The sequence below is a fragment of the Haliotis asinina genome, chromosome 5, assembly GCF_037392515.1.
Source record: "Haliotis asinina isolate JCU_RB_2024 chromosome 5, JCU_Hal_asi_v2, whole genome shotgun sequence".
In the NCBI taxonomy this organism is placed as follows: Eukaryota; Metazoa; Mollusca; class Gastropoda; order Lepetellida; family Haliotidae; genus Haliotis; species Haliotis asinina.
In genome coordinates, this window is record NC_090284.1 from 35,285,459 (window position 1) to 35,294,285 (window position 8,827).

Here is an 8,827-nt window from a genome sequence, read left to right on the forward strand (position 1 = left end):
GTACGTTGCCATTTTTTGTTATTATGACAGTGATTTAACCCAATAGTGAGTGAACCATTACTCAAGCTATCAGCGAAACAGGCTTTAACTCAGGGCTTTAATCCGTTGTATGAACACCACGCTTTGGGCTGGCGGGAATACGGGTAATTCGACTTTGGATTAGGCTGGAGGACACCTTATTGGCTAACTAAATTGCTTTTGTTTATAATGGCGAACATTTGTGTAATCTTGGGTGATGAATGAAACAACACACCGACGTGAGACACCTGAAACGCTCACTTTTTCGTATATTAAACTGTTAAAAGACATGAGGCTTGGAACAGGATTCTTTATAATGATTATCTAAAGATGAATGGCTTATCGTCCCTTTATGTGGATAATGATGGATGCATTCCCCGAACAAGGAAATAGGCTGCCATTGTTGCTATAACAGTCTGTTTTGATTTTAATATTGCATTTTGTTTTCATTCATTTGTTGTAGCATTCAAGAGAACAGTCTTTTCGAGGCGAAGAGAAATGAGTCAAACAACATACACTCGCGTGTATGTGAATTATGATTCGCGTTGGCAAACATTAAGTTGTCTCAGCATTACAGTCATATTATAACTTCACTATATGTATAAGCAATCGGATCGTGTGCTTCTTATGAAATGCATGCACATATGATAATACACTATATAGCTAGTTAGGGCTATAAGGCAAAGTATAAAGACGTACACTGACTTCGTTCTCAGTCAGTCCTCACTTCTTTTACCAGTGACAGATGATTAAACTTCAATCGAGTGAAGAAGATTCCGTCTCTGTTGATCAGTTTAGGCTTACACTTCAAATAGTGCATGCGGGTGGCGCAGCAGATCACGAAACAGTTAAAAGTTCTGGAATGTCATCCGGGCACTCATGGGAGAAAAGCAATAACAAAAGCAACAACCAGTCCACTGAAATTGCTCTAAATCAGAGCCCCCTTCAGTTAAGCGTCCACATCACACGACTATTTAATTGAAGTGCAAAAAGAATTTAGATTCATCAACATGTTACTCTTCTTTGTGGATTGCACGCATTGTCTAAATGCAAAGTTTATCATTTTTCTCCTGTGCCAGTGAAACATATAGGCATTTCTTCAAAATCAGTCTCACGACGCCTTGTACAACCCCAGTATGTAAAATCAAGACAAATTGTAAAACAAACGCAATATGTAAAAACTTAACGCAAAACGGGAAAAATAACGCAATTAGTAAAGTATGTCGTTAAAGCAAAACTAAAACACCTAACGCAAACTGTAAAAACAATTTCTCACTTTATGTATAAAAAATAACGCAATGTCTAAAATCCAGAGTCTCTGTCTCGTCTGTCTCACTGTCTGTCTGCTCGGGACAACTCTCTGTCTCATTGTCCCTATGCTCTGGAAACTTTCTCTTTCACTGTCCCATTGTCCTGGACAACCTTCTTACCACGGCTGAACTGTGTCATCTCTGTCTTTGCCCATTCCTCCTGTTCCACTCCTAAATTGATCAGTCCACTACATGGACTCATGTAGTGTTACCTTTCATTTTCCAAAGTAACCAAGAATTATCACTGGACTCTGTCCGGGGAAAATTCATTTGGGTAGAACTTTGAATGAATGAGTTAATAAGGTTAAATACCCTTTCATTAATTATTCAGCTATCAAGACGTTAAATACAGTCAGATGTTTAGATAAATAATAGAAAAACTGTTTCTGCCTGTACTAATGTTTGATACAACGTCAATTCATCACACGAATGTCACAACATACACAGCGAATGGCAAACTATGTTATGAAATGGTTAATTATAAATATCATTATTTCGTAGGCGTTGTTTGTGATTGGCAGCTCTCTGTGGGCATTAATGGTCGTGGCATTGGCATTTTGTATGGATTCATTTTTTGAAACCTTGAACAGGGAATCCTCTGACCCATTTACATCCATGTTCCATATCAAATAGATTCAATCAAAGACAATAACTCTATATTTCATTGACTTCGAGCGATCAACATCGGATCCAATGTCAAAGGTCCCTGGTATTACTTGATCTCACTGGCAACCATTTTAGTTGTGACTTGATTGAGGGAAATCAGATATGATTGGAATGGAAATATTCGAATGACTGCGATGCATCTAGCATGCCCATTATACCTAAAACTGCTAGATGGATTTACCATTACTAAACCAAAGATATTTGTGATCAGCAACACATTAATGCTTGAACAGTAATTTTCACATTTTGGTGCAATATAATGCTTGTATATACTAGTACGTCATGATAAATATGACATTTTCACTCAAATTCATCAAAAGTGTTTCTGAAACAAAGTATCAAGTCTCTCTTAATTCCCACGGGATGGTTCAATTTTATTATCAGGATTTGTTTCATTTCATTTATGTGTTTTGAGGTGAGATTATACAAAAAAGTATTTGTCTGTCTGTCAGGAAATGTAACTAATACATTAACTCCATGAAGGAAAACAATTTGCAATCGATTCTCCACTAAATAGGACAACTGTGAACAGGAAACGGTTCTACTCAACAAAAACAATGCATAGAAAATAAATAAGCAAAATACCAAAACCTGATCTCTGCATAATTTCAAGTTGAGCCTTGGTTATCGTACAAAATATCATTAAAAATTAAGATATCGCTCAAAGCAGTTGTTTGGACGGACACGCTGACGGACGGACGGTTATTTTTAACGCCAAGTTTGCGCTACATGCGCATTGTGGGATTAAAGAAAAGGCCAAAAGTTAAACCTACTTAAATAGGATATAATGAATACAACCCATATGACTATTTATGTAACATACAATGAAGAATGAAATGATTTCCTTGGATACTGTCGAATATAGATTATGATACATATTATCTCTTTTCATGTGTATTACTTACTTATCGGCTATGTTTTAACGTTAAATACCCAGAAGATCAGATTTCAATGAAGTTAGAAATTATGCTAATTTTGACAAAAATATTGCAATAGCTTAGTTGTTTTGAAAAAAAGCCCAAACAGCTAAAGTTTCTAAAGAGTAAGTTCGGTCACCAAGACGTGAAAACAACAATAAAGTTGTATTTGACAGTTTCCTTTAATCGTTTACAAATTGCGTTAAAATTGTTTTTACATTATGTGTTCGATGTTTACATATATGCGTTGAGGACATGTTTTTACATTTGGTGTTAATTTTTTACATATTGCGTTATTTTTTCACATTTTGCGTTAATGCTTTACATATTGCCATAGGTTTTACAGATTGTCTTGATTTTACACCCCCTACACCTACGACACCCTAACAATAACATCTTATAGTAGGAATTTGGTGAAACATCCAATTCACTAAACAAAAACAATGAATAAACAATAAAACAAATCCCAAAATAGCAAACCAAGGAGAAGAGAAAACACGTTTCAAATATTGTGGGATGATAATACACCCTGTCCTTCTTTGTTATTGTTCATATTTACACATTAAACAACAATTTATAACGTCAGTTCTATAGGTGGTTTTGAAACATTTGTGGTTGTCCCTTATTCCTCACCAATATTTGTCATTAGTATATTTTTTTATGGTGCAGTTAGTGGTACCATCTCTCAGCCCATGCTAATTGCTAATGTGCATACTGAGATAATGGCGTCTAATCCCACTAAATAACATTTATCTTATCAAACCTGGCCTTCTAGTTTGCATGTAATTCCACATAACCAACTTGTTCAATTTGAGAAAACAATATAAAGTGGAAATACCAAAACCAAACCAAAACAAAAAATAGAAACAAATAATAAAGAAATAAGAATTCCGCCCGTAACCCCAACTTGAAATGTATCTTATTTATTAGAATTATTTCGAGGTTGTAAGGTCATAGATGTAAGGAAGGATATGGTTTAGGATTAGGGTCATGGTTAGTGTTAAGGAGTTTTGAGAAACATTTGTTCTTTATTACAGAATGATGACATAAAATGGGGGTTACGGGCGGAAAGAAACAAAACGGGCGAGAACAAAACAATAATATTCAATGTTGCTGATGTAGATTTGTTTGAATGTTGTACTTGTCCTATTTCCTTTTTTAGCGGGTAAATTAGCTGGAAGGAATTGTCCCGTTGAACATTTTAAAAATAGCATGTAGGTCATACCCCCTGACCTCTCTGACTGGGATTCAAAGGATGAAGGATGAGGACTTTTTTATGGATGTACACCTTCTTTATTCCGTATAAGTAATATAACCCTCTGTATACAAACTGATTATTAAATGGTTACAATATTGCAACAAAAAGTGGGACGTTCTCCTTTGTTGGCAGTGTATGGCTAAAACAAACACTCCTACACGACGATAAATTCGGGCATATCCCATTTCCGTGAACAGACACAGTTCTTCTCGAGTCTACATTTTTCAACAACAAAACAAACCCAAAACAGGTATCTGTGGACCAGCTGTGCGGATCACTTTTTTATTATCGCCATTCCCAACACGGAACACGGAACAATACCACATTCTCGCAAAGAGCACCAACACTCGGCTATTGCTGCATAATATGCATCTAAATTATAGAGTAACATTTGAACACGGTCAAAGGTAGCTGAAGCCCGACTTCGTAACAATCGTCCGTGGTCCTAATAGTAAAGGTATATATATTTTTATATCATTGATACTTATTGTGTTTATCAATACATGTATATGCCTTTACGTGAAAATAGTTCAAACCTGAAACACAAGTTGTAACTTTGCATCACACCTCGTGGTAAACAAGGATGCATTTTATGTTTTCTTCCAAAGATTGTTTGAACAAAAACAGTTGCTTGCCTGGGCGACGGTCCTGCTAACAAAGGTAAGTGTAGTTTTGCACTGCTGTTAGCATATTCCAGCCATATCACAGCGGGAAACATCAAATGTTGGCTTCAAACATTGTACCCATAAGGGAAAACAAATCAGGGTAGTTTGAAGCGCTTTTTGACCGTCAAGTTGTTCGACGATCCCCACAGATGTAAATGCAAAACAACTATGTTGGGTTGTGAAAACAAGATTTAAGGAGCACCGTTAGAATTCAGCACCACAATTTCTCATGAGGACGTTCTCAGCCGTAGGTCACATGTCAATGAGACACGTAACCGGTTTGTGAGAACCGGTAAACGCGAACCCGCGACCTTCGGATTGTTAGACCGTCAGCTAACCGACTGAGCTACGTCCTAATTGTTGCACAACGTACAAATTTAGCTAATCATGCCTGTGACGTCACGGAAATGAACGGAAAAAGTCGAATTGGTAGTTGACAATTACTAAGGTTACGGGCAGATTTGGCGTCTCGTGCTTTCAATCCTCTGCGGTTACCGAATGGCCCTGATACCATTAGGCACAATCGTCCTATTCCGTAATCTACAAGATGCCATGTTGTGTTGAATGAACCGATATGGTTCGAACCGAAAACGGTTGTTGACGTCAGGCGTCAGACGTCAGTTTCACGGTGCATGCATGAATAGCGTACTTGTATAAAAATCATTGTGCGCTTTCGTGACAGAAAAGTATGGTAGGGAACACAGTAATGAATGAGACTTGAGCATGTCTAGTGACGGCACGAGGGGGTGTTAGACTTCGAATCATTACTGACAATATGTAGATCTAGAGGTGAAAGTGGCTGGAGTTCGAGGCCGATTTCCTTCTGCCCAAAATTTCTACGTTAAAACATTTCACCGTTTATTTAACTTTTGACGTTTTGGGCCTCCCGTTTTTCTTTTAACAAAGTTAAAATGGAAAAGGAAAACAACTGGTACTCATGCATCTACTTACTATATTGGATTAGGTCCCTAACCCTAAACCTAAACCTAACTCTAAACCCTTGAAATAATTCTAATAAATATAATACGTTGACCGAAAATGTCTGACGTGTCCAGTGTAATGCATGCTTACCTGTTCGACAAATCAATACTAATAATCTCCATTTCAGCGTAATGGTACAAATTACTGAATGACAAAGATATATATGTATATTAGTTTACATTTATAATTCATTTGATCCAAATAGTTACGTTTGAAACCGAAATATGAAATATATTTAGACTACTAGTACTTAAATTGACCCAAACTGCCAATAACGGCAAAATGTGACCAGTGTAAGGCATTCTTACTAAGTTTAAAAATACAAAATATATAAAAACATACACTATAACACCTCAGCGCCTCTTAATACAAAGGCATATGATCATATTAGTCAAAAAAATATTTAAAACTGGTGCTTGCGAAAAATTGCGCATCTGCCGATGAACTACAATTGGAAACTCGCAACATTGTTGGGTTTCCGTAATGACATGGCTGATAGAGATGAAACATCAGTGAGCGGAGCTTGACGACCTTGTTGTCATACCGGCGTCATAGGGCATTGTTTCAAGAACGTGCTTTTGCACAAAATGACCTGCAATTACGTAAAATAGTATTATGGCGTGTCTTTAAAGTTTATGATGTTGTATTCTAAAAATAGGCCAGATTTAATCTGAATATTAAACTGAAATATTGAAACACTTTACCAGCAGGTGGCCGTGCCGTGGCCAGTACACTGCCCCTCATAGCTCTAGTGACCGTGCGGGACTTGCTTTGTCTGGGAACTGACGGAATGGTGGATAAGCAGTAAGTTATGCCATTTCTAGATAGCACCATGCAGGGCATGCACGAATGGGGCCCTACCTACATTACCACCTAAATCTACCAGTCAAGTGCAGTCAGCAGTGGGCCTATTGGGAGATGCCAAGAAGACTGGGGCCACAGAGTGTGCCAACCCTAAATTTGCTGCTGTGTTGCTGTAACAACCATCCTGACTGCACAATCAAGCCCTAGCACCGAACCTACTCCACAGTACAGTCGGCGGGGAGCTACGCAAAAACCGGAGAGACATGGAGCCACCACGAGAAAAAAACTGATCCCGTCGGTCTTTCGGAAAGGCAGTGTACTGACGTCCGTGTAGATGGGGACGGAGGGACATAACATCACATCCGAAATGTGCCAGGGTTCCTTCGTCTGAAAGAAATGAGTCATGCTTAAGAATCAACAATCACATTTCTCACGTATGTAGATTTGTTTAATGACAGCGAGTAACTCTGGTTTATGCCACTTTTAACAATATTCGACGGCGAGAATCAGAAGTGGGCGTACCCAACTGGGGACTCGAACCCTGGCACTTCAACAACCAGGCTACACTGCCTCTCCGTAGTGTAACAGACTTTACGTAGGAAGATATGACAGGGGTAACCTCAGTGGGAAAACAATGATATTAAATTATGCTGGATTGTAAAAAAAAACCCAACAAAACCTGTAATCCGATGTAGTGTTGGTCGACTGTCGCCTTGAAATCTGTCATGTAGCAATTCGAAACCTGAGTGAGAAAGTAAGTACAAGATTTATATGGTCGGTGTCGGTGCTCAATTTTCGAGAAAAAACTCCTTTAGGTCTATTTTTGAATTTCTGTAAGGCAATATAATTAACACCTAATCAACAGCTAATGCAATACGGGGACGATGCATTGAAAGTTTAAAATTACAGGTTAAACCAAAAGTGACATATACGTATGGATCATTCAATACAGATACATAAAACAAAAGTATCACAATTTAATTGAAATGTCGTCCGTGGGTAGGGAATTGTAAGTTTGGATGTGCATATCACTGTTCATCACATTCGTGACCCATTCGTGTTATTCTCGGACAAGCTCAGTGTTAACGTATGAACATCAGGACTACTTCAAACAAGTACAATAGTAGAGATGACGGAAACCCTCATAAATAGCTTGCTTTAAACAATAATTATGTTGATTATTTGTTCAAAACACACTCTCACCACCTTTTCACTATTTGTCCAACATATATTTCTAGAACCGTTTAAAGAATCTCAAAGTGATTTCCCCTTGCAAAGGAAACTAAAATATTTTATTTCAGCTCTAACACCTCTGAATAGATGCACAAACATGATCTTACAGCGTATTTCAAACTGGAAGTTGATCGAAGGTTTTCTTATGGAGGCTGACAAGGGCAACTGATTTCGAATGCACTTGTCGCAGAATTTCAGTGATTTAGATTTGAGACCACCAGAAGCAGTTTGTGAGTTCTTCGTTGCCATCTCACTGAGTAATGCTGTATGTTTGTGACGGGTTTATACGGTTTTTAATTAATTCCAAAAATTCTGTTTTAGATTTGCAAAAAGTGCTAACCAGGTAGTTTAAGTTCCAGTACAAAAAATGTTACATACTCTGTGTAAATGATAGCAACGAAGCTACAAAGCATGAACTACCAATTTGACAATTACACACTGATAAGATTTGATGAAACAGCACTACGGAGCAAATCGTGGTTCGGTTGAGAATATCTTGAGAGACTTCGTCTGTTTTCTTCAGCGCATATCCGGTAAAGATGTGGTAGTAACGTTTGCATCAAGGTAAGAGACATAAAACCTATGAATAAACAAACAAACAAATAAAAGGATGGATGGATGAAAGAGAATGTGAGTTACTACCACCACCACCGACACTTCACGATACCGATCCACGAAGCTCATTCACACCACCACGGGGATCCGAGCACCATAACAGATTCTACCACAGCTACCACCACCACAACAACCATTACCACAACTACATAGGACACAATCACTACAGCTACATAGGACTCCACACCACTACCACATCCAACACAACATCGGACATCACCACTACATGAAACACCACCATCACATCCACCAATACATAGGACACCACAGCTACCACTACAGCATGGGACACCACCATAGACACTACTACTTGCCATATCACTACATCCACGACTACATGAAACACCAAAACCGCTTCTA